General features: G+C 55.0%; 1 protein-coding gene across 2 annotated transcripts in view; it reads left to right on the plus strand.

The window, feature by feature from the left end:
• The window catches only part of LOC144669475 (glycogen [starch] synthase, muscle-like), a 158,712-nt gene that overhangs the window by 79,179 nt on the left and 54,217 nt on the right, over window positions 1–25,316 (plus strand). The window lies entirely within an intron of this gene.

The following is a 25,316-nucleotide window of genomic DNA, read 5'->3' on the forward strand; positions in this document are numbered from 1 at the left end:
GTTGTGGTGACTGTGGGTGTGGTGACTGTGGGTGTGGTGACTGTGGGTGTGGTGACTGTGGGTGTGTTGACTCTCTGTGGGTGTGGTGACTCTCTGTGGGTGTGGTGACTCTCTGTGGGTGTGGTACACTCTGTGGGTGTGGTGACTCTCTGTGGGTGTGGTGCACTCTGTGGGTGTGGTGACTCTCTGTGGGTGTGGTGACTCTCTGTGGGTGTGGTGACTCTCTGTGGGTGTGGTACACTCTGTGGGTGTGGTGACTCTCTGTGTGTGTGGTGACTGTGGGTGTGGTGACTCTCTGTGGGTGTGGTGACTGTGGGTGTGGTACTCTCTGTGGGTGTGGTGACTCTCTGTGTGTGTCGTACGCTCTGTGGGTGTGGTGACTCTCTGTGGGTGTCGTACACTCTGTGGGTGTGGTGACTCTCTGTGGGTGTCGTACACTCTGTGGGTGTGGTGACTCTGTGGGTGTGGTGACTCTCTGTGGGTGTGGTGACTGTGGGTGTGGTGACTGTGGGTGTGCTGACTGTGGGTGTGTTGACTGTGGGTGTGGTGACTCTGTGGGTGTGGTGACTGTGGTTGTGTTGACTGTGGGTGTGGTGACTCTGTGGGTGTGGTACTCTCTGTGGGTGTGGTGACTCTCTGTGGGTGTTGTACTCTCTGTGGGTGTGGTGACTCTCTGTGGGTGTGGTGATTCTCTGTGGGTGTGGTGACTCTCTGTGGGTGTTGTACTCTCTGTGGGTGTGGTGACTCTCTGTGGGTGTGGTGACTCTCTGTGGGTGTGGTACTCTCTGTGGGTGTGGTACACTCTGTGGGTGTGGTACACTCTGTGGGTGTGGTACTCTCTGTGTGTGTGGTACTCTCTGTGGGTGTGGTACTCTCTGTGGGTGTGGTACACTCTGTGGGTGTGGTACACTCTGTGGGTGTGGTACTCTCTGTGTGTGTGGTACTCTCTGTGGGTGTGGTACTCTCTGTGGGTGTGGTACACTCTGTGGGTGTGGTACTCTCTGTGGGTGTGGTGACTCTCTGTGGGTGTGGTACTCTCTGTGGGTGTGGTACACTCTCTGGGTGTGGTACACTCTGTGGGTGTGGTGACTCTCTGTGGGTGTGGTACTCTCTGTGGGTGTGGTACTCTCTGTGGGTGTGGTACACTCTGTTGGTGTGGTACTCTCTGTGGGTGTGGTACTCTCTGTGGTTGTGGTACTCTCTGTGGGTGTGGTACACTCTGTTGGTGTGGTACACTCTGTTGGTGTGGTACTCTCTGTGGGTGTGGTGACTCTCTGTGGGTGTGGTGACTCTCTGTGGGTGTGGTACACTGTGTGTGTGTGGTGACTCTCTGTGGGTGTGGTACTCTCTGTGGTTGTGGTACACTCTGTGGGTGTGGTGACTCTCTGTGGGTGTGGTGACTCTCTGTGGGTGTGGTACTCTCTGTGGGTGTGGTGACTCTCTGTGGGTGTGGTTCTTTCTGTGGGTGTGGTACACTCTGTGGGTGTGGTACACTATGTGGGTGTGGTGGCTGTGGGTGTGGTTGTGGTGACTGTGGGTGTGGTGACTGTGGGTGTGGTACACTGTGTGTGTGTGGTGACTCTCTGTGGGTGTGGTGACTCTCTGTGGGTGTGGTACACTCTGTGGGTGTGGTGACTCTCTGTGGGTGTGGTACTCTCTGTGGTTGTGGTACACTCTGTGGTTGTGGTGACTCTCTGTGGGTGTGGTGACTCTCTGTGGGTGTGGTGACTCTCTGTGGGTGTGGTACTCTCTGTGGGTGTGGTGACTCTCTGTGGGTGTGGTGACTCTCTGTGGGTGTGGTTCTTTCTGTGGGTGTGGTACACTCTGTGGGTGTGGTGACTCTCTGTGGGTGTGGTGACTCTCTGTGGGTGTGGTTCTTTCTGTGGGTGTGGTACACTCTGTGGGTGTGGTGACTCTCTGTGGGTGTGGTGACTCTCTGTGGGTGTGGTGACTCTCTGTGGGTGTGGTGACTCTCTGTGGGTGTGGTTCTTTCTGTGGGTGTGGTACACTCTGTGGGTGTGGTGACTCTCTGTGGGTGTGGTGACTCTCTGTGGGTGTGGTGACTCTCTGTAGGTGTGGTGACTCTCTGTGGGTGTGGTGACTCTCTGTGGGTGTGGTGACTCTCTGGGTGTGGTGACTCTCTGTGGGTGTGGTGACTCTCTGTGGGTGTGGTACACTCTGTGGGTGTGGTACACTCCGTGGGTGTGGTACTCTCTGTGGGTGTGGTACTCTCTGTGGGTGTGGTACACTCTGTGGGTGTGGTACACTCCGTGGGTGTGGTACTCTCTGTGGGTGTGGTACACTCTGTGGGTGTGGTACTCTCTGTGGGTGTGGTGACTCTCTGTGGGTGTGGTGACTCTCTGTGGGTGCGGTGACTGTGGGTGTGGTACTCTCTGTGGGTGTGGTGACTCTCTGTGGGTGTGGTGACTCTCTGTGGGTGTGGTGACTCTCTGTGGGTGTGGTGACTCTCTGTGGGTGTGGTACTCTCTGTGGGTGTGGTGACTCTCTGTGGGTGTGGTACTCTCTGTGGGTGTGGTGACTCTCTGTGGGTGTGGTGACTCTCTGTGGGTGTGGTGACTCTCTGTGGGTGCGGTGACTGTGGGTGTGGTACTCTCTGTGGGTGTGGTACTCTCTGTGGGTGTGGTGACTCTCTGTGGGTGTGGTGACTCTCTGTGGGTGTGGTACACTCCGTGGGTGTGGTGACTCTCTGTGGGTGTCGTACTCTCTGTGGGTGTGGTACACTCTGTGGGTGTGGTACTCTCTGTGGGTGTGGTACTCTCTGTGGGTGTGGTGACTCTCTGTGGGTGTGGTAACTCTCTGTGGGTGTGGTGACTCTCTGTGGGTGTGGTGACTCTCTGTGGGTGTGGTACTCTCTGTGGGTGTGGTACTCTCTGTGGTTGTGGTACTCTCTGTGGGTGTGGTACACTCTGTGGGTGTGGTACCCTCTGTGGGTGTGGTGACTCTCTGTGGCTGTGGTACACTGTGTGGGTGTGGTACACTGTGTGGGTGTGGTGACTCTCTGTGGGTGTGGTTCTCTCTGTGGGTGTGGTACACTCTGTGTGTGTGGTGACTCTCTGTGTGTGTGGTGACTCTCTGTGGGTGTGGTGACTGTGGGTGTGGTGACTCTCTGTGGGTGTCGTACACTCTGTGGGTGTGGTGACTCTGTGGGTGTGGTGACTCTCTGTGGGTGTGGTGACTGTGGGTGTGGTGACTGTGGGTGTGGTGACTGTGGGTGTGGTGACTGTGGGTGTGTTGACTGTGGGTGTGGTGACTCTGTGGGTGTGGTGACTGTGGTTGTGTTGACTGTGGATGTGGTGACTCTGTGGGTGTGGTGACTCTCTGTGGGTGTCGTACACTCTGTGGGTGTGGTGACTCTGTGGGTGTGGTGACTCTCTGTGGGTGTGGTGACTCTCTGTCGGTGTGGTGACTGTGGGTGTGGTGACTGTGGGTGTGCTGACTGTGGGTGTGCTGACTGTGGGTGTGTTGACTGTGGGTGTGGTGACTCTGTGGGTGTGGTGACTGTGGTTGTGTTGACTGTGGGTGTGGTGACTCTCTGTGGGTGTGGTGACTCTCTGTGGGTGTTGTACTCTCTGTGGGTGTGGTGACTCTCTGTGGGTGTGGTGACTCTCTGTGGGTGTGGTGACTGTGGGTGTGGTGACTCTCTGTGGGTGTGCTGACTGTGGGTGTGTTGACTGTGGGTGTGGTGACTCTGTGGGTGTGGTGACTGTGGTTGTGTTGACTGTGGGTGTGGTGACTCTGTGGGCGTGGTGACTGTGGTTGTGTTGACTGTGGGTGTGGTGACTCTCTGTGGGTGTTGTACTCTCTGTGGGTGTGGTGACTCTCTGTGGGTGTGGTGACTCTCTGTGGGTGTGGTGACTCTCTGTGGGTGTGGTACTCTCTGTGGGTGTGGTACTCTCTGTGGGTGTTGTACTCTCTGTGGGTGTGGTACTCTCTGTGGGTGTGGTGACTGTGGGTGTGGTACACTCTGTGGGTGTGGTATTCTCTGTGGGTGTGGTTCTCTCTGTGGCTGTGTTTCTCTCTGTGGGTGTGGTACTCTCTGTGTGTGTGGTACTCTCTGTGGGTGTGTTGCACTGTGTGGCTGTGTTACTCTCTGTGGGTGTGGTACTCTCTGTGGGTGTGGTACTCTCTGTGGGTGTGGTACACTCTGTGGCTGTGTTTCTCTCTGTGGGTGTGGTACTCTCTGTGGGTGTGGTACTCTCTGTGGGTGTGTTGCACTGTGTGGCTGTGTTACTCTCTGTGGGTGTGGTGACTCTCTGTGGGTGTGGTGACTCTCTGTGGGTGCGGTGACTCTCTGTGGGTGTGGTACTCTCTGTGGGTGTGGTACACTCTGTGGGTGTGGTGACTCTCTGTGGGTGTGGTACTCTCTGTGGGTGTGGTACTCTCTGTGGGTGTGGTGACACTCTGTGGGTGTGGTACTCTCTGTGGGTGTGGTACTCTCTGTGGTTGTGGTACTCTCTGTGGGTGTGGTACACTCTGTTGGTGTGGTACACTCTGTTGGTGTGGTACTCTCTGTGGGTGTGGTGACTCTCTGTGGGTGTGGTGACTCTCTGTGGGTGTGGTACACTGTGTGGGTGTGGTACACTGTGTGTGTGTGGTGACTCTCTGTGGGTGTGGTACTCTCTGTGGTTGTGGTACACTCTGTGGGTGTGGTGAATCTCTGTGGGTGTGGTACTCTCTGTGGGTGTGGTGACTCTCTGTGGGTGTGGTGACTCTCTGTGGGTGTGGTTCTTTCTGTGGGTGTGGTACTCTCTGTGGGTGTGGTGACTCTCTGTGGGTGTGGTACACTCTGTGGGTGTTGTACACTCTGTGGGTGTGGTGAGTCTCTGTAGGTGTGGTGAGTCTCTGGGTGTGGTGACTCTCTGGGTGTGGTGACTCTCTGTGGGTGTGGTGACTCTCTGTGGGTGTGGTACACTCTGTGGGTGTGGTGACTCTCTGTGGGTGTGGTGACTCTCTGTGGGTGTGGTGACTCTCTGTGGGTGCGGTGACTCTCTGTGCGTGTGGTACACTCTGTGGGTGTGGTACTCTCTGTGGGTGTGGTGACTCTCTGTGGGTGTGGTGACTCTCTGTGGGTGTGGTGACTCTCTGTGGGTGCGGTGACTCTCTGTGGGTGTGGTACTCTCTGTGGGTGCGGTGACTCTCTGTGGGTGTGGTGACTCTCTGTGGGTGCGGTGACTCTCTGTGGGTGCGGTGACTCTCTGTGGGTGCGGTGACTCTCTGTGGGTGCGGTGACTCTCTGTGGGTGTGGTGACTGTGGGTGTGGTACACTCTGTGGGTGTGGTGACTCTGTGGGTGTGGTGACTCTCTGTGGGTGTGGTGACTCTCTGTGGGTGTGGTGACTGTGGGTGTGGTAACTGTGGGTGTGCTGACTGTGGGTGTGCTGACTGTGGGTGTGTTGACTGTGGGTGTGGTGACTCTGTGGGTGTGGTGACTGTGGTTGTGTTGACTGTGGGTGTGGTGACTCTGTGGGTGTGGTGACTCTCTGTGGGTGTCGTACACTCTGTGGGTGTGGTGACTCTGTGGGTGTGGTGACTCTCTGTGGGTGTGGTGACTCTCTGTCGGTGTGGTGACTGTGGGTGTGGTGACTGTGGGTGTGCTGACTGTGGGTGTGCTGACTGTGGGTGTGTTGACTGTGGGTGTGGTGACTCTGTGGGTGTGGTGACTGTGGTTGTGTTGACTGTGGGTGTGGTGACTCTCTGTGGGTGTGGTGACTGTGGGTGTGGTGACTCTCTGTGGGTGTGGTGACTCTCTGTGGGTGTCGTACACTCTGTGGGTGTGGTGACTCTGTGGGTGTGGTGACTCTCTGTGGGTGTGGTGACTCTCTGTGGGTGTGGTACACTCTGTGGGTGTGGTGACTCTGTGGGTGTGGTGACTCTCTGTGGGTGTGGTGACTCTCTGTCGGTGTGGTGACTGTGGGTGTGGTGACTGTGGGTGTGGTGACTCTCTGTCGGTGTGGTGACTGTGGGTGTGCTGACTGTGGGTGTGCTGACTGTGGGTGTGTTGACTGTGGGTGTGGTGACTCTGTGGGTGTGGTGACTGTGGTTGTGTTGACTGTGGGTGTGGTGACTCTCTGTGGGTGTGGTGACTCTCTGTGGGTGTTGTACTCTCTGTGGGTGTGGTACTCTCTGTGGTTGTGGTGACTCTCTGTGGGTGTTGTACTCTCTGTGGGTGTGGTTCTCTCTGTGGGTGTGGTGACTCTCTGTGGGTGTGGTACACTCTGTGGCTGTGTTTCTCTCTGTGGTTGTGGTACTCTCTGTGGGTGTGGTACACTCTGTGGGTGTGGCACTCTCTGTGGGTGTTGTACTCTCTGTGGGTGTGGTACTCTCTGTGGGTGTGGTACACTCTGTGGGTGTGGCACTCTCTGTGGGTGTGGTGACTCTCTGTGGGTGTGGTACTCTCTGTGGGTGTGGTACTCTCTGTGGGTGTGGTACACTCTGTGGGTGTGGTGACACTCTGTGGGTGTGGTACTCTCTGTGGGTGTGGTACTCTCTGTGGTTGTGGTACTCTCTGTGGGTGTGGTACACTCTGTTGGTGTGGTACACTCTGTTGGTGTGGTACACTCTGTGGGTGTGGTGACTCTCTGTGGGTGTGGTGACTCTCTGTGGGTGTGGTACACTGTGTGGGTGTGGTACACTGTGTGTGTGTGGTGACTCTCTGTGGGTGTGGTACTCTCTGTGGTTGTGGTACACTCTGTGGGTGTGGTGACTCTCTGTGGGTGTGGTACTCTCTGTGGGTGTGGTGACTCTCTGTGGGTGTGGTGACTCTCTGTGTGTGTGTTGACTCTCTGTGGGTGTGGTGACTCTCTGTGGGTGTGGTACTCTCTGTGGGTGTGGTGACTCTCTGTGGGTGTGGTACTCTCTGTGGGTGTGGTGACTCTCTGTGGGTGTTGTACACTCTGTGGGTGTGGTGAGTCTCTGTAGGTGTGGTGAGTCTCTGGGTGTGGTGACTCTCTGTGGGTGTGGTGACTCTCTGGGTGTGGTGACTCTCTGTGGGTGTGGTGACTCTCTGTGGGTGTGGTACACTCTGTGGGTGTGGTACACTCTGTGGGTGTGGTGACTGTGGGTGTGGTGACTCTCTGTGGGTGTGGTGACTCCCTGTGGGTGCGGTGACTCTCTGTGGGTGTGGTACACTCTGTGGGTGTGGTACTCTCTGTGGGTGCGGTGACTCTCTGTGGGTGTGGTACTCTCTGTGAGTGTGGTGACTGTGGGTTTGGTACTCTCTGTGGGTGTGGTGACTCTCTGTGGGTGTGGTGACTCTCTGTGGGTGCGGTGACTCTCTGTGGGTGTGGTACACTCTGTGGGTGTGGTACTCTCTGTGGGTGCGGTGACTCTCTGTGGGTGTGGTACTCTCTGTGGGTGTGGTGACTCTCTGTGGTTGTGGTACTCTCTGTGGGTGTGGTACACTCTGTGGGTGTGGTACTCTCTGTGGGTGTGGTGACTGTGGGTTTGGTACTCTCTGTGGGTGTGGTACTCTCTGTGGGTGTGGTGACTCTCTGTGGGTGTGGTGACTCTCTGTGGGTGTGGTACTCTCTGTGGGTGTGGTACACTCTGTGGGTGTGGTACTCTCTGTGGGTGCGGTGACTCTCTGTGGGTGTGGTACTCTCTGTGTGTGTGGTGACTCTCTGTGGGTGTGGTGACTCTCTGTGGGTGCGGTGACTCTCTGTGGGTGTGGTACACTCTGTGGGTGTGGTACTCTCTGTGGGTGCGGTGACTCTCTGTGGGTGTGGTGACTGTGGGTGTGGTGACTGTGGGTGTGGTGACTGTGGGTGTGCTGACTGTGGGTGTGTTGACTGTGGGTGTGGTGACTCTGTGGGTGTGGTGACTGTGGTTGTGTTGACTGTGGGTGTGGTGACTCTGTGGGTGTGGTGACTCTCTGTGGGTGTCGTACACTCTGTGGGTGTGGTGACTCTGTGGGTGTGGTGACTCTCTGTGGGTGTGGTGACTGTGGGTGTGGTGACTGTGGGTGTGGTGACTCTGTGGGTGTGGTGACTGTGGTTGTGTTGACTGTGGTTGTGTTGACTGTGGGTGTGGTGACTCTGTGGGTGTGGTGACTGTGGTTGTGTTGACTGTGGGTGTGGTGACTCTCTGTGGGTGTGGTGACTCTCTGTGGGTGTTGTACTCTCTGTGGGTGTGGTGACTCTCTGTGGGTGTGGTGAATCTCTGTGGGTGTGGTGACTCTCTGTGGGTGTTGTACTCTCTGTGGGTGTGGTGACTCTCTGTGGGTGTGGTGACTCTCTGTGGGTGTTGTACTCTCTGTGGGTGTGGTGACTCTCTGTGGGTGTGGTACTCTCTGTGGGTGTGGTACTCTCTGTGGGTGTGGTACTCTCTGTGGGTGTGGTGACTCTCTGTGGGTGTGGTACACTCTGTGGGTGTGGTACTCTCTGTGGGTGTGGTTCTCTCTGTGGGTGTGGTGACTCTCTGTGGGTGTCGTACACTCTGTGGCTGTGTTTCTCTCTGTGGGTGTGGTACTCTCTGTGTGTGTGGTACTCTCTGTGGGTGTGTTGCACTGTGTGGCTGTGTTACTCTCTGTGGGTGTGGTACTCTCTGTGGTTGTGGTGACTCTCTGTGGGTGTGGTGACTCTCTGTGGGTGTGGTACTCTCTGTGGGTGTGGTACACTCTGTGGGTGTGGTACTCTCTGTGGGTGTGGTGACTCTCTGTGGGTGTGGTACTCTCTGTGGGTGTGGTACACTCTGTGGGTGTGGTGACTCTCTGTGGGTGTGGTACTCTCTGTGGGTGTGGTGACTCTCTGTGGGTGTGGTGACACTCTGTGGGTGTGGTACTCTCTGTGGGTGTGGTACTCTCTGTGGTTGTGCTACTCTCTGTGGGTGTGGTACACTCTGTTGGTGTGGTACACTCTGTTGGTGTGGTACTCTCTGTGGTTGTGGTACTCTCTGTGGGTGTGGTGACTCTCTGTGGGTGTGGTGACTCTCTGTGTGTGTGTTGACTCTCTGTGGGTGTGGTGACTCTCTGTGGGTGTGGTGACTCTCTGTGGGTGTGTTGACTGTGGGTGTGGTTACTCTCTGTGGGTGTGGTGACTCTCTGTGGGTGTGGTGACTCTCTGTGGGTGTGGTGACTCTCTGTGGGTGTGGTGACTGTGGTTGTGTTGACTGTGGGTGTGGTGACTCTCTGTGGGTGTGGTGACTCTCTGTGGGTGTGGTGACTCTCTGTGGGTGTGGTACACTGTGTGGGTGTGGTACACTGTGTGTGTGTGGTGACTCTCTGTGGGTGTGGTACTCTCTGTGGTTGTGGTACACTCTGTGGGTGTGGTGACTCTCTGTGGGTGTGGTACTCTCTGTGGTTGTGGTACTCTCTGTGGGTGTGGTGACTCTCTGTGGTTGTGGTACTCTCTGTGGGTGTGGTGACTCTCTGTGGGTGTGGTACTCTCTGTGGTTGTGGTACTCTCTGTGGGTGTGGTGACTCTCTGTGGGTGTGGTGACTCTCTGTGGGTGTGGTACACTCTGTGGGTGTGGTACTCTCTGTGGGTGTGGTGACTCTCTGTGGGTGTGGTACACTCTGTGGGTGTTGTACACTCTGTGGGTGTGGTGAGTCTCTGGGTGTGGTGACTCTCTGTGGGTGTGGTGACTCTCTGGGTGTGGTGACTCTCTGTGGGTGTGGTGACTCTCTGTGGGTGTGGTACACTCTGTGGGTGTGGTACACTCTGTGGGTGTGGTGACTGTGGGTGTGGTGACTCTCTGTGGGTGTGGTACTCTCTGTGGGTGCGGTGACTCTCTGTGGGTGCGGTGACTCTCTGTGGGTGCGGTGACTCTCTGTGCGTGTGGTACACTCTGTGGGTGTGGTACTCTCTGTGGGTGTGGTGACTCTCTGTGGGTGTGGTGACTCTCTGTGGGTGTGGTGACTCTCTGTGGGTGCGGTGACTCTCTGTGGGTGCGGTGACTCTCTGTGGGTGTCGTACACTCTGTGGGTGTGGTGACTCTGTGGGTGTGGTGACTCTCTGTGGGTGTGGTGACTCTCTGTGGGTGTGGTGACTCTCTGTGGGTGTGGTGACTCTCTGTGGGTGTCGTACACTCTGTGGGTGTGGTGACTCTGTGGGTGTGGTGACTCTCTGTGGGTGTGGTGACTCTGTGGGTGTGGTGACTCTCTGTGGGTGTGGTACTCTCTGTGGGTGTGGTGACTCTCTGTGGGTGTGGTGACTCTGTGGGTGTGGTGACTCTCTGTGGGTGTGGTGACTCTCTGTGGGTGTGGTGACTCTCTGTCGGTGTGGTGACTGTGGGTGTGGTGACTGTGGGTGTGCTGACTGTGGGTGTGTTGACTGTGGGTGTGGTGACTCTGTGGGTGTGGTGACTGTGGTTGTGTTGACTGTGGGTGTGGTGACTCTCTGTGGGTGTGGTGACTCTCTGTGGGTGTTGTACTCTCTGTGGGTGTGGTACTCTCTGTGGGTGTCGTACACTCTGTGGGTGTGGTGACTCTGTGGGTGTGGTGACTCTCTGTGGGTGTGGTGACTCTCTGTCGGTGTGGTGACTGTGGGTGTGCTGACTGTGGGTGTGCTGACTGTGGGTGTGTTGACTGTGGGTGTGGTGACTCTGTGGGTGTGGTGACTGTGGTTGTGTTGACTGTGGGTGTGGTGACTCTGTGGGTGTGGTGACTGTGGTTGTGTTGACTGTGGGTGTGGTGACTCTCTGTGGGTGTGGTGACTCTCTGTGGGTGTTGTACTCTCTGTGGGTGTGGTGACTCTCTGTGGGTGTGGTGATTCTCTGTGGGTGTGGTGACTCTCTGTGGGTGTTGTACTCTCTGTGGGTGTGGTTCTCTCTGTGGGTGTGGTGACTCTCTGTGGGTGTGGTACACTCTGTGGCTGTGTTTCTCTCTGTGGGTGTGGTACTCTCTGTGGGTGTGTTGCACTGTGTGGCTGTGTTACTCTCTGTGGGTGTGGTACTCTCTGTGGGTGTGGTGACTCTCTGTGGGTGTTGTACTCTCTGTGGGTGTGGTGACTCTCTGTGGGTGTGGTGATTCTCTTTGGGTGTGGTACACTCTGTGGGTGTGGTACTCTCTGTGGGTGTGGTGACTCTCTGTGGGTGTGGTGACTCTCTGTGGGTGTGGTACTCTCTGTGGGTGTGGTACACTCTGTGGGTGTGGTGACTCTCTGTGGGTGTGGTACTCTCTGTGGGTGTGGTACTCTCTGTGGGTGTGGTGACACTCTGTGGGTGTGGTACTCTCTGTGGGTGTGGTACTCTCTGTGGTTGTGGTACTCTCTGTGGGTGTGGTACACTCTGTTGGTGTGGTACACTCTGTTGGTGTGGTACTCTCTGTGGGTGTGGTGACTCTCTGTGGGTGTGGTACACTGTGTGGGTGTGGTACACTGTGTGTGTGTGGTGACTCTCTGTGGGTGTGGTACTCTCTGTGGTTGTGGTACACTCTGTGGGTGTGGTGACTCTCTGTGGGTGTGGTACTCTCTGTGGGTGTGGTGACTCTCTGTGTGTGTGTTGACTCTCTGTGGGTGTGGTGACTCTCTGTGGGTGTGGTACTCTCTGTGGGTGTGGTGACTCTCTGTGGGTGTGGTACTCTCTGTGGGTGTGGTGACTCTCCGTGTGTGTGTTGACTCTCTGTGGGTGTGGTGACTCTGTGGGTGTTGTACACTCTGTGGGTGTGGTGAGTCTCTGTAGGTGTGGTGAGTCTCTGGGTGTGGTGACTCTCTGTGGGTGTGGTGACTCTCTGTGGGTGTGGTGACTCTCTGTGGGTGTGGTACACTCTGTGGGTGTGGTACACTCTGTGGGTGTGGTGACTGTGGGTGTGGTGACTCTCTGTGGGTGTGGTGACTCTCTGTGGGTGCGGTGACTCTCTGTGGGTGTGGTACACTCTGTGGGTGTGGTACTCTCTGTGGGTGCGGTGACTCTCTGGGTGTGGTGACTCTCTGTGGGTGTGGTGACTCTCTGTGGGTGCGGTGACTCTCTGTGGGTGTGGTACACTCTGTGGGTGTGGTACTCTCTGTGGGTGTGGTGACTCTCTGGGTGTGGTGACTCTCTGTGGGTGTGGTGACTCTCTGTGGGTGTGGTACACTCTGTGGGTGTGGTACACTCTGTGGGTGTGGTGACTGTGGGTGTGGTGACTCTCTGTGGGTGTGGTGCCTCACTGTGGGTGCGGTGACTCTCTGTGGGTGTGGTACACTCTGTGGGTGTGGTACTCTCTGTGGGTGCGGTGACTCTCTGTGGGTGTGGTACACTCTGTGAGTGTGGTGACTGTGGGTTTGGTACTCTCTGTGGGTGTGGTGACTCTCTGTGGGTGTGGTGACTCTCTGTGGGTGTGGTGACTCTCTGTGGGTGTGGTGACTCTCTGTGGGTGCGGTGACTCTCTGTGGGTGTGGTACACTCTGTGGGTGTGGTACTCTCTGTGGGTGCGGTGACTCTCTGTGGGTGTGGTACTCTCTGTGGGTGTGGTGACTCTCTGTGGTTGTGGTGACTGTGGGTTTGGTACTCTCTGTGGGTGTGGTACTCTCTGTGGGTGTCGTGACTCTCTGTGGGTGTGGTGACTCTCTGTGGGTGTGGTGACTCTCTGTGGGTGCGGTGACTCTCTGTGGGTGTGGTACTCTCTGTGGGTGTGGTGACTCTCTGTGGTTGTGGTACTCTCTGTGGGTGTGGTACACTCTGTGGGTGTGGTACTCTCTGTGGGTGTGGTGACTGTGGGTTTGGTACTCTCTGTAGGTGTGGTACTCTCTGTGGGTGTCGTGACTCTCTGTGGGTGTGGTGACTCTCTGTGGGTGTGGTACACTCTGTGGGTGTGGTGACTCTCTGTGGGTGTGGTACACTCTGTGGGTGTGGTACTCTCTGTGAGTGTGGTGACTGTGGGTTTGGTACTCTCTGTGGGTGTGGTACTCTCTGTGGGTGTGGTACACTCTGTGGGTGTGGTGACTCTCTGTGGGTGTGGTACACTCTGTGGGTGTGGTACTCTCTGTGAGTGTGGTGACTGTGGGTTTGGTACTCTCTGTGGGTGTGGTACTCTCTGTGGGTGTGGTACACTCTGTGGGTGTGGTACACTCTGTGGGTGTGGTGACTCTCTGTGGTTGTGGTACTCTCTGTGGGTGTGGTGACTCTCTGTGGTTGTGGTACTCTCTGTGGGTGTGGTACACTCTGTGGGTGTGGTACTCTCTGAGGGTGTGGTAACTCTCTGTTGGTGTGGTACTCTCTGTGGGTGTGGTGACTCTCTGTGGGTGTGGTGACTCTCTGTGGGTGTGGTGACTTTCTGTGGGTGTGGTGACTCTCTGTGGGTGTGGTACTCTCTGTGGGTGTGGTACTCTCTGTGGGTGTGGTACTCTCTGTGGGTGTGGTACACTCTGTGGGTGTGGTACACTCTGTGGCTCTGGTACCCTCTGTGGGTGTGGTGACTCTCTGTGGCTGTGGTACACTGTGTGGGTGTGGTGACTCTCTGTTGGTGTGGTACTCTCTGTGGGTGTGGTGACTCTCTGTGGGTGTGGTACACTCTGTGGGTGTGGTGACTCTCTGTGTGTGTGGTGACTCTCTGTGTGTGTGGTGACTCTCTGTGGGTGTGGTGACTCTCTGTGGGTGTGGTGACTGTGGGTGTGGTGACTCTCTGTGGGTGTCGTACACTCTGTGGGTGTGGTGACTCTGTGGGTGTGGTGACTCTCTGTGGGTGTGGTGACTCTCTGTCGGTGTGGTGACTGTGGGTGTGGTGACTGTGGGTGTGCTGACTGTGGGTGTGCTGACTGTGGGTGTGGTGACTCTGTGGGTGTGGTGACTGTGGTTGTGTTGACTGTGGGTGTGGTGACTCTGTGGGTGTGGTGACTGTGGTTGTGTTGACTGTGGGTGTGGTGACTCTCTGTGGGTGTGGTGACTCTCTGTGGGTGTGGTGACTCTCTGTGGGTGTGGTACTCTCTGTGGGTGTGGTGACTCTCTGTGGGTGTCGTACACTCTGTGGGTGTGGTGACTCTGTGGGTGTGGTGACTCTCTGTGGGTGTGGTGACTCTCTGTCGGTGTGGTGACTGTGGGTGTGGTGACTGTGGGTGTGTTGACTGTGGGTGTGGTGACTCTGTGGGTGTGGTGACTCTCTGTGGGTGTGGTGACTCTCTGTGGGTGTGGTGACTCTCTGTGGGTGTGGTACTCTCTGTGGGTGTGGTGACTCTCTGTGGTTGTGGTACTCTCTGTGGGTGTGGTACACTCTGTGGGTGTGGTACTCTCTGTGGGTGTGGTGACTGTGGGTTTGGTACTCTCTGTGGGTGTGGTACACTCTGTGGGTGTGGTACTCTCTGTGGGTGTGGTGACTGTGGGTGTTGTACTCTCTGTGGGTGTGGTACTCTCTGTGGGTGTCGTGACTCTCTGTGGGTGTGGTGACTCTCTGTGGGTGTGGTACTCTCTGTGGGTGTCGTGACTCTCTGTGGGTGTGGTACACTCTGTGGGTGTGGTGACTCTCTGTGGGTGTGGTACACTCTGTGGGTGTGGTACTCTCTGTGAGTGTGGTGACTGTGGGTTTGGTACTCTCTGTGGGTGTGGTACTCTCTGTGGGTGTGGTACACTCTGTGGGTGTGGTACACTCTGTGGGTGTGGTGACTCTCTGTGGTTGTGGTGACTCTCTGTGGGTGTGGTGACTCTCTGTGGTTGTGGTACTCTCTGTGGGTGTGGTACACTCTGTGGGTGTGGTACTCTCTGTGGGTGTGGTAACTCTCTGTTGGTGTGGTACTCTCTGTGGGTGTGGTGACTCTCTGTGGGTGTGGTGACTCTCTGTGGGTGTGGTGACTCTCTGTGGGTGTGGTGACTCTCTGTGGGTGTGGTGACTCTCTGTGGGTGTGGTACTCTCTGTGGTTGTGGTACTCTCTGTGGTTGTGGTACTCTCTGTGGGTGTGGTACACTCTGTGGGTGTGGTACACTCTGTGGCTCTGGTACCCTCTGTGGGTGTGGTGACTCTCTGTGGCTGTGGTACACTGTGTGGGTGTGGTGACTCTCTGTTGGTGTGGTACACTTTGTGGGTGTGGTACTCTCTGTGGGTGTGGTGACTCTCTGTGGGTGTGGTGACTCTCTGTGGGTGCGGTGACTCTCTGTGGGTGTGGTACACTCTGTGGGTGTGGTACTCTCTGTGGGTGTGGTGACTCTCTGGGTGTGGTGACTCTCTGTGGGTGTGGTGACTCTCTGTGGGTGTGGTACACTCTGTGGGTGTGGTACACTCTGTGGGTGTGGTGACTGTGGGTGTGGTGACTCTCTGTGGGTGTGGTGACTCTCTGTGGGTGCGGTGACTCTCTGTGGGTGTGGTACACTCTGTGGGTGTGGTACTCTCTGTGGGTGCGGTGACTCTCTGTGGGTGTGGTACACTCTGTGAGTGTGGTGACTGTGGGTTTGGTACTCTCTGTGGGTGTGGTGACTCTCTGTGGGTGTGGTGACTCTCTGTGGGTGTGGTGACTCTCTGTGGGTGTGGTGACTCTCTGTGGGTGCGGTGACTCTCTGTGGGTGTGGTACACTCTGTGGGTGTGGTACTCTCTGTGGGTGCGGTGACTCTCTGTGGGTGTGGTACTCTCTGTGGGTGTGGTGACTCTCTGTGGTTGTGGTACTCTCTGTGGGTGTGGTACACTCTGTGGGTGTGGTACTCTCTGTGGGTGTGGTGACTGTGGGTTTGGTACTCTCTGTGGGTGTGGTACTCTCTGTGGGTGTCGTGACTCTCTGTGGGTGTGGTGACTCTCTGTGGGTGTGGTGACTCTCTGTGGGTGCGGTGACTCTCTGTGGGTGTGGTACTCTCTGTGGGTGTGGTGACTCTCTGTGGTTGTGGTACTCTCTGTGGGTGTGGTACACTCTGTGGGTGTGGTACTCTCTGTGGGTGTGGTCACTGTGGGTTTGGTACTCTCTGTGGGTGTGGTACTCTCTGTGGGTGTCGTGACTCTCTGTGGGTGTGGTGACTCTCTGTGGGTGTGGTACACTCTGTGGGTGTGGTGACTCTCTGTGGGTGTGGTACACTCTGTGGGTGTGGTACTCTCTGTGAGTGTGGTGACTGTGGGTTTGGTACTCTCTGTGGGTGTGGTACTCTCTGTGGGTGTGGTACACTCTGTGGGTGTGGTGACTCTCTGTGGGTGTGGTACACTCTGTGGGTGTGGTACTCTCTGTGAGTGTGGTGACTGTGGGTTTGGTACTCTCTGTGGGTGTGGTACTCTCTGTGGGTGTGGTACTCTCTGTGGGTGTGGTACACTCTGTGGGTGTGGTGACTCTCTGTGGTTGTGGTACTCTCTGTGGGTGTGGTGACTCTCTGTGGTTGTGGTACTCTCTGTGGGTGTGGTACACTCTGTGGGTGTGGTACTCTCTGTGGGTGTGGTAACTCTCTGTTTGTGTGGTACTCTCTGTGGGTGTGGTGACTCTCTGTGGGTGTGGTGACTCTCTGTGGGTGTGGTGACTCTCTGTGGGTGTGGTACTCTCTGTGGGTGTGGTACTCTCTGTGGTTGTGGTACTCTCTGTGGGTGTGGTACACTCTGTGGGTGTGGTACACTCTGTGGCTCTGGTACCCTCTGTGGGTGTGGTGACTCTCTGTGGCTGTGGTACACTGTGTGGGTGTGGTGACTCTCTGTGGGTGTGGTGACTCTCTGTGGGTGTGGTACACTCTGTGGGTGTGGTGACTCTCTGTGTGTGTGGTGACTCTCTGTGTGTGTGGTGACTCTCTGTGTGTGTGGTGACTCTCTGTGGGTGTGGTGACTGTGGGTGTGGTGACTCTCTGTGGGTGTCGTACACTCTGTGGGTGTGGTGACTCTGTGGGTGTGGTGACTCTCTGTGGGTGTGGTGACTCTGTGGGTGTGGTGACTGTGGTTGTGTTGACTGTGGGTGTGGTGACTCTGTGGGTGTGGTGACTGTGGTTGTGTTGACTGTGGGTGTGGTGACTCTCTGTGGGTGTGGTGACTCTCTGTGGGTGTGGTGACTGTGGATGTGGTGACTCTCTGTGGGTGTGGTGACTCTCTGTGGGTGTGGTACTCTCTGTGGTTGTGGTACTCTCTGTGGTTGTGGTACTCTCTGTGGGTGTGGTACACTCTGTGGGTGTGGTACACTCTGTGGCTCTGGTACCCTCTGTGGGTGTGGTGACTCTCTGTGGCTGTGGTACACTGTGTGGGTGTGGTGACTCTCTGTTGGTGTGGTACACTTTGTGGGTGTGGTACTCTCTGTGGGTGTGGTGACTCTCTGTGGGTGTGGTGACTCTCTGTGGGTGCGGTGACTCTCTGTGGGTGTGGTACACTCTGTGGGTGTGGTACTCTCTGTGGGTGTGGTGACTCTCTGGGTGTGGTGACTCTCTGTGGGTGTGGTGACTCTCTGTGGGTGTGGTACACTCTGTGGGTGTGGTACACTCTGTGGGTGTGGTGACTGTGGGTGTGGTGACTCTCTGTGGGTGTGGTGACTCTCTGTGGGTGCGGTGACTCTCTGTGGGTGTGGTACACTCTGTGGGTGTGGTACTCTCTGTGGGTGCGGTGACTCTCTGTGGGTGTGGTACACTCTGTGAGTGTGGTGACTGTGGGTTTGGTACTCTCTGTGGGTGTGGTGACTCTCTGTGGGTGTGGTGACTCTCTGTGGGTGTGGTGACTCTCTGTGGGTGTGGTGACTCTCTGTGGGTGCGGTGACTCTCTGTGGGTGTGGTACACTCTGTGGGTGTGGTACTCTCTGTGGGTGCGGTGACTCTCTGTGGGTGTGGTACTCTCTGTGGGTGTGGTGACTCTCTGTGGTTGTGGTACTCTCTGTGGGTGTGGTACACTCTGTGGGTGTGGTACTCTCTGTGGGTGTGGTGACTGTGGGTTTGGTACTCTCTGTGGGTGTGGTACTCTCTGTGGGTGTCGTGACTCTCTGTGGGTGTGGTGACTCTCTGTGGGTGTGGTGACTCTCTGTGGGTGCGGTGACTCTCTGTGGGTGTGGTACTCTCTGTGGGTGTGGTGACTCTCTGTGGTTGTGGTACTCTCTGTGGGTGTGGTACACTCTGTGGGTGTGGTACTCTCTGTGGGTGTGGTGACTGTGGGTTTGGTACTCTCTGTGGGTGTGGTACTCTCTGTGGGTGTCGTGACTCTCTGTGGGTGTGGTGACTCTCTGTGGGTGTGGTACACTCTGTGGGTGTGGTGACTCTCTGTGGGTGTGGTACACTCTGTGGGTGTGGTACTCTCTGTGAGTGTGGTGACTGTGGGTTTGGTACTCTCTGTGGGTGTGGTACTCTCTGTGGGTGTGGTACACTCTGTGGGTGTGGTGACTCTCTGTGGGTGTGGTACACTCTGTGGGTGTGGTACTCTCTGTGAGTGTGGTGACTGTGGGTTTGGTACTCTCTGTGGGTGTGGTACTCTCTGTGGGTGTGGTACTCTCTGTGGGTGTGGTACACTCTGTGGGTGTGGTGACTCTCTGTGGTTGTGGTACTCTCTGTGGGTGTGGTGACTCTCTGTGGTTGTGGTACTCTCTGTGGGTGTGGTACACTCTGTGGGTGTGGTACTCTCTGTGGGTGTGGTAACTCTCTGTTTGTGTGGTACTCTCTGTGGGTGTGGTGACTCTCTGTGGGTGTGGTGACTCTCTGTGGGTGTGGTGACTCTCTGTGGGTGTGGTGACTCTCTGTGGGTGTGGTACTCTCTGTGGGTGTGGTACTCTCTGTGGTTGTGGTACTCTCTGTGGGTGTGGTACACTCTGTGGGTGTGGTACACTCTGTGGCTCTGGTACCCTCTGTGGGTGTGGTGACTCTCTGTGGCTGTGGTACACTGTGTGGGTGTGGTGACTCTCTGTTGGTGTGGTACTCTCTGTGGGTGTGGTGACTCTCTGTGGGTGTGGTACACTCTGTGGGTGTGGTGACTCTCTGTGTGTGTGGTGACTCTCTGTGTGTGTGGTGACTCTCTGTGGGTGTGGTGACTCTCTGTGGGTGTGGTGACTGTGGGTGTGGTGACTCTCTGTGGGTGTCGTACACTCTGTGGGTGTGGTGACTCTGTGGGTGTGGTGACTCTCTGTGGGTGTGGTGACTCTGTGGGTGTGGTGACTGTGGTTGTGTTGACTGTGGGTGTGGTGACTCTGTGGGTGTGGTACACTCTGTGGGTGTGGTGACTCTCTGTGTGTGTGGTGACTCTCTGTGGGTGTGGTGACTCTCTGTGGGTGTGGTGACTCTCTGTGGGTGTGGTGACTGTGGATGTGGTGACTCTCTGTGGGTGTGGTGACTCTCTGTGGGTGTCGTACACTCTGTGGGTGTGGTGACTCTGTGGGTGTGGTGACTCTCTGTGGGTGTGGTGACTCTCTGTCGGTGTGGTGACTGTGGGTGTGGTGACTGTGGGTGTGCTGACTGTGGGTGTGGTGACTGTGGGTGTGTTGACTGTGGGTGTGGTGACTCTCTGTGGGTGTTGTACTCTCTGTGGGTGTGGTGACTCTCTGTGGGTGTGGTGACTCTCTGTGGGTGTGGTGACTCTCTGCGGGTGTGGTGACTCTCTGTGGGTGTGGTACTCTCTGTGGGTGTGGTGACTCTCTGTGGGTGTGGTGACTCTCTGTGGGTGTTGTACTCTCTGTGGGTGTGGTGACTCTCTGTGGGTGTGGTGACTCTCTGTGGGTGTTGTACTCTCTGTGGGTGTGGTGACTCTCTGTGGGTGTGGTGACTCTCTGTGGGTGTGGTACTCTCTGTGGGTGTGGTGACTCTCTGTGGGTGTGGTACTCTCTGTGGGTGTGGTTCTCTCTGTGGGTGTGGTGACTCTCTGTGGGTGTGGTACACTCTGTGGCTGTGTTTCTCTCTGTGGGTGTGGTACTCTCTGTGTGTGTGGTACTCTCTGTGGGTGTGGTACACTCTGTGGGTGTGGTACTCTCTGTGGGTGTGGTGACTCTCTGTGGGTGTGGTACTCTCTGTGGGTGTGGTACACTCTGTGGGTGTGGTACTCTCTGTGGGTGTGGTGACTCTCTGTGGGTGTGGTACTCTCTGTGGGTGTGGTACACTCTGTGGGTGTGGTGACTCTCTGTGGGTGTGGTACTCTCTGTGGGTGTGGTACTCTCTGTGGGTGTGGTGACACTCTGTGGGTGTGGTACTCTCTGTGGTTGTGGTACTCTCTGTGGGTGTGGTACACTCTGTTGGTGTGGTGACTCTCTGTGGGTGTGGTGACTCTCTGTGGGTGTGGTGACTCTCTGTGGGTGTGGTACTCTCTGTGGGTGTGGTACTCTCTGTGGTTGTGGTACACTCTGTTGGTGTGGTGACTCTCTGTGGGTGTGGTGACTCTCTGTGGGTGTGGTGACTCTCTGTGGGTGTGGTACTCTCTGTGGGTGTGGTGACTCTCTGTGGGTGTGGTGACTCTCTGTGGGTGTGGTACACTGTGTGGGTGTGGTACTCTCTGTGGTTGTGGTACTCTCTGTGGGTGTGGTACACTCTGTTGGTGTGGTACACTCTGTTGGTGTGGTACTCTCTGTGGGTGTGGTGACTCTCTGTGGGTGTGGTGACTCTCTGTGGGTGTGGTACACTGTGTGTGTGTGGTGACTCTCTGTGGGTGTGGTACTCTCTGTGGTTGTGGTACACTCTGTGGGTGTGGTGACTCTCTGTGGGTGTGGTACTCTCTGTGGGTGTGGTGACTCTCTGTGGGTGTGGTGACTCTCTGTGTGTGTGTTGACTCTCTGTGTGTGTGTTGACTCTCTGTGGGTGTGGTGACTCTCTGTGGGTGTGGTACACTCTGTGGGTGTTGTACACTCTGTGGGTATGGTGAGTCTCTGTAGGTGTGGTGAGTCTCTGGGTGTGGTGACTCTCTGTGGGTGTGGTGACTCTCTGTGGGTGTGGTGACTCTCTGTGGGTGTGGTACACTCTGTGGGTGTGGTACACTCTGTGGGTGTGGTGACTGTGGGTGTGGTGACTCTCTGGGTGTGGTGACTCTCTGTGGGTGTGGTGACTCTCTGTGGGTGTGGTACACTCTGTGGGTGTGGTACACTCTGTGGGTGTGGTGACTGTGGGTGTGGTGACTCTCTGTGGGTGTGGTGACTCTCTGTGGGTGTGGTGACTCTCTGTGGGTGCGGTGACTCTCTGTGGGTGTGGTACACTCTGTGGGTGTGGTACTCTCTGTGGGTGCGGTGACTCTCTGTGGGTGTGGTACTCTCTGTGAGTGTGGTGACTGTGGGTTTGGTACTCTCTGTGGGTGTCGTGACTCTCTGTGGGTGTGGTACACTCCGTGGGTGTGGTGACTCTCTGTGGGTGTGGTACTCTCTGTGGGTGTGGTACACTCTGTGGGTGTGGTGACTCTCTGTGGTTGTGGTACTCTCTGTGGGTGTGGTGACTCTCTGTGGTTGTGGTACTCTCTGTGGGTGTGGTACACTCTGTGGGTGTGGTACTCTCTGTGGGTGTGGTAACTCTCTGTTGGTGTGGTACTCTCTGTGGGTGTGGTGACTCTCTGTGGGTGTGGTAACTCTCTGTGGGTGTGGTGACTCTCTGTGGGTGTGGTGACTCTCTGTGGGTGTGGTGACTCTCTGTGGGTGTGGTACTCTCTGTGGGTGTGGTACTCTCTGTGGTTGTGGTACTCACTGTGGGTGTGGTACACTCTGTGGGTGTGGTACACTCTGTGGCTCTGGTACCCTCTGTGGGTGTGGTGACTCTCTGTGGCTGTGGTACACTGTGTGGGTGTGGTGACTCTCTGTGGGTGTGGTTCTCTCTGTGGGTGTGGTACACTCTGTGTGTGTGGTGACTCTCTGTGGGTGTGGTACACTCTGTGGGTGTGGTACTCTCTGTGGGTGTGGTGACTCTCTGTGGGTGTGGTACTCTCTGTGGGTGTGGTGACTCTCTGTGGGTTTGGTTCACTCTGTGGGTGTGGTGACTTTCTGTGGGTGTGGTGTCTCTCTGTGGGTGTGGTACTCTCTGTGGGTGTGGTACTCTCTGTGGGTGTGGTGACTCTCTGTGGGTGTGGTGACTCTCTGTGGGTGTGGTACACTCTGTGGGTGTGGTGACTCTCTGTGGGTGTGGTGACTCTCTGTGGGTGTGGTACTCTCTGTGGGTGTGGTACACTCTGTGTGTGGTACACTCTGTGTGTGGTGACTCTCTGTGGGTGTGGTACTCTCTGTGGGTGTGGTGACTCTCTGTGGGTGTGGTACACTCTGTGGGTGTGGTACTCTCTGTGGGTGTGGTACACTCTGTGTGTGGTGACTCTCTGTGGGTGTGGTACACTCTGTGGGTGTGGTGACTCTCTGTGGGTGTGGTGACTCTCTGTGGGTGTGGTACTCTCTGTGGGTGTGGTGACTCTCTGTGGGTGTGGTGACTCTCTGTGGGTGTGGTACACTCTGTGGGTGTGGTGACTCTCTGTGGGTGTGGTACTCTCTGTGGGTGTGGTACTCTCTGTGGGTGTGGTACTCTCTGTTGGTGTGGTACACTCTGTGGGTGTGGTGACTCTCTGTGGGTGTGGTGACTGTGGGTGCGGTGACTCTCTGTGGGTGCGGTGACTCTCTGTGGGTGCGGTGACTCTCTGTGGGTCGGGTGACTCTCTGTGGGTCGGGTGACTCTCTGTGGGTGTGGTTCACTCTGTGGGTGTGGTGACTCTCTGTGAGTGTGATACTCTCTGTGGGTGTGGTACTCTCTGTGGGTGTGGTACTCTCTGTGGGTGTGGTGACTCTCAGTGAGTGTGGTACTCTCTGTGGGTGTGGTACACTGTGTGGGTGTGGTACACTGTGTGGGTGTGGTGACTCTCTGTGGGTGTGGTGACTCTCTGTGGGTGTGGTACACTGTGTGGGTGTGGTGACTCTCTGTGGGTGTGGTGACTCTTTGTGGGTGTGGTACTCTCTGTTGTTGTGGTGACTCTGTGTGGGTGTGGTGACTCTCTGTGGGTGTTGTACACTGTGTGGGTGTGGTGACTATCTTTGAGTGTGGTGACTCTCTGTGGGTGTGGTGCCTGTGGGTGTGGTGACTGTGGGTGTGGTACTCTCTGTGGGTGTGGTACACTCTGTGGGTGTGGTACTCTCTGTGGGTGTGGTGACTCTCTGTGGGTGTGGTGACTGTGGGTGTGGTGACTCTGGGTGTGGTACTCTCTGTGGGTGTGGTACACTCTGTGGGTGTGGTGACTGTGGGTGTGGTGACTGTGGGTGTGGTGACTGTGGGTGTGGTGACTCTCTGTGGGTGTGGTACTCTCTGTGGGTGTGGTGACTCTCTGTGGGTGTGGTGACTCTCTGTGGGTGTGGTGACTCTCTTTGGGTGTGGTACTCTCTGTGGGTGTGGTGACTCTCTGTGGGTGTGGTACTCTCTGTGGGTGTGGTACTCTCTGTGGGTGTGGTGACTCTCTGTGAGTGTGGTGACTCTCTGTGGGTGTGGTGACTGTGGGTGTGGTACTCTCTGTGGGTGTGGTGACTCTCTGTGGGTGTGGTGACTCTCTGTGGGTGTGGTGACTGTGGGTGTGGTACTCTCTGTGGGTGTGGTACTCTCTGTGGGTGTGGTGACTCTCTGTGAGTGTGTTGACTCTCTGTGGGTGTGGTGACTCTCTTTGGGTGTGGTACTCTCTGTGGGTGTGGTACTGTCTGTGGGTGTGGTGACTCTCTGTGGGTGTGGTACTCTCTGTGGGTGTGGTACTCTCTGTGGGTGTGGTGACTCTCTGTGAGTGTGGTGAGTCTCTGTGGGTGCTGATGCTGGACTCTTCTATTGGGCTCTGAGTGCTTGTCAATGAGGGACGTCTCCTATGATGCTGCAGGCAAACCTGACTTGTTTGCTGGGTGACCTTCAGGAGGCATGGGAGAGCCATACCATCCTGACTAATCCCTGAACCATGGGAGAGCCATACAGTCCTGACTAATCCCTGAACCACTACTAAATTCTAGGGAGCTCAGGGTTAATTGGTATCAAGTGACTTATCAGTGAACCTATTTATTGACATCCCACTGCTGGTGGGTGGGATTCCCACACTGGGCCCTTCCTAGCCCCAACTCAATTGGGGACAGTTTTCCCCAATGCTGGGAATCTGATGTGAGTACTCCTGCCAATTTTCCCAACTCCCCCTCCCACAATTATACCTCCTCCTGCAGACACAATTGCATTCCACTTTCAATCTCACATCTATGGTTTTCATTTTTCAAAAAAACATTTAACAACAGTCATAATGAATAACCGTACAAAGAAACGCTTACAGAACAGCAATGATCCAATACACTTCCGTTTGGAAGGGAAAGAGAAAGAAAAGAGAAGTTGGAGGAAAAAGAAGAAAAAGGAAAGAGAAAAAATCCTCTCCAACCCCCCAAAATATAAATAATAAGAAAATCAACAACAATCCTAGGTCAGATATAGTTTCACATACAACCTAATTACGATCAGTTATGTGAAAGTAGAGAGCTGTAGTTCCTCCAAATAATCTAAGAAAGATTGCCAAGCTACATAAAATCCATCAGTGGAGCCTCTTAAATTGTACTTTATATCTCAAGTTTAAGATTCTGCATAAGATCATGTAAACAATTAGTAAAAGAAGGTGGGCAGACTGCTCCAATTTAATAGAATAATGCATCTAGCCAATAATGTTGAAAAGGCAAGCGCATCAGTTGGAAATTTTGTAAGAGGGATGTCATTTGGTTCCACTCCAAAGAGTGTAGTAATAGGAGAGGGTACAATATTGCTACTAAAAATATGAGAGTGATGTGAAAGTTTTTGTCCAAAACATCTATGGTTTTCTGAGGATTAATGCTGAGGCTTCCCAACCTTCAAACTCCAAAACGTTTGGCTCATCCAAAATTCTTCTGCCTATATCATATCTTGTACAGAGTTTCGTTCATCTATGATCTCTGCACGTGCTGATCTACATTGGCTCCCGGTCTTCATTCACCTCCAATCTCTGTAACCTCCTTCAGCCTGTCAACTATCACAGAAGTTTGTGTCCCTCTTATCCTGCCCCCATGAGTCTCTCCATCCGATCATCCAACCTTAGGTCAGTTAGGCCTAAGGCACTAGAATTCCTTCCTTAAACATATCTGGCTCTGCACATCCCTTTCTTCCTTTAAGACACTCCTTAAAACTCATCTCTTTGACTAAGCTTTTGGTCATTGCTCCTAATGTCCCCTTCTTTGGCTTTTTGTCAGTTTTTGGCTGTAAGGCATCTATATTTAAATTATAGGCACTATATTAGTGCAAGTTGTTGTTCTAACTCTCTATGGCATTTTGTTGCCTCGCTCTCACTTATATCTAACACAAATACAGAGTAAATTGAGACTTTAGAAAAAAACTCAAAAATGAGCTGCATAAATATCTGATTGGGAAAAAGATTTGAAATGGTGGGATATATATGGACAGAGGTGGTAACTCAGAAGGTGATGACATCCTCTTTCTGCAGGTTGTAGGAATCTGTGGTGAACAGTAGAGCAACATTGTCCAAGTGAACATTCGTCAATTCAGTTCGTTCTTGTTGCTTGACTATATTTGATGAATTGGGGAATATGAATTTTGTT

The sequence above is a fragment of the Cetorhinus maximus genome, chromosome 29 (assembly GCF_964194155.1).
Source record: "Cetorhinus maximus chromosome 29, sCetMax3.hap1.1, whole genome shotgun sequence".
Taxonomy (NCBI): domain Eukaryota; kingdom Metazoa; phylum Chordata; class Chondrichthyes; order Lamniformes; family Cetorhinidae; genus Cetorhinus; species Cetorhinus maximus.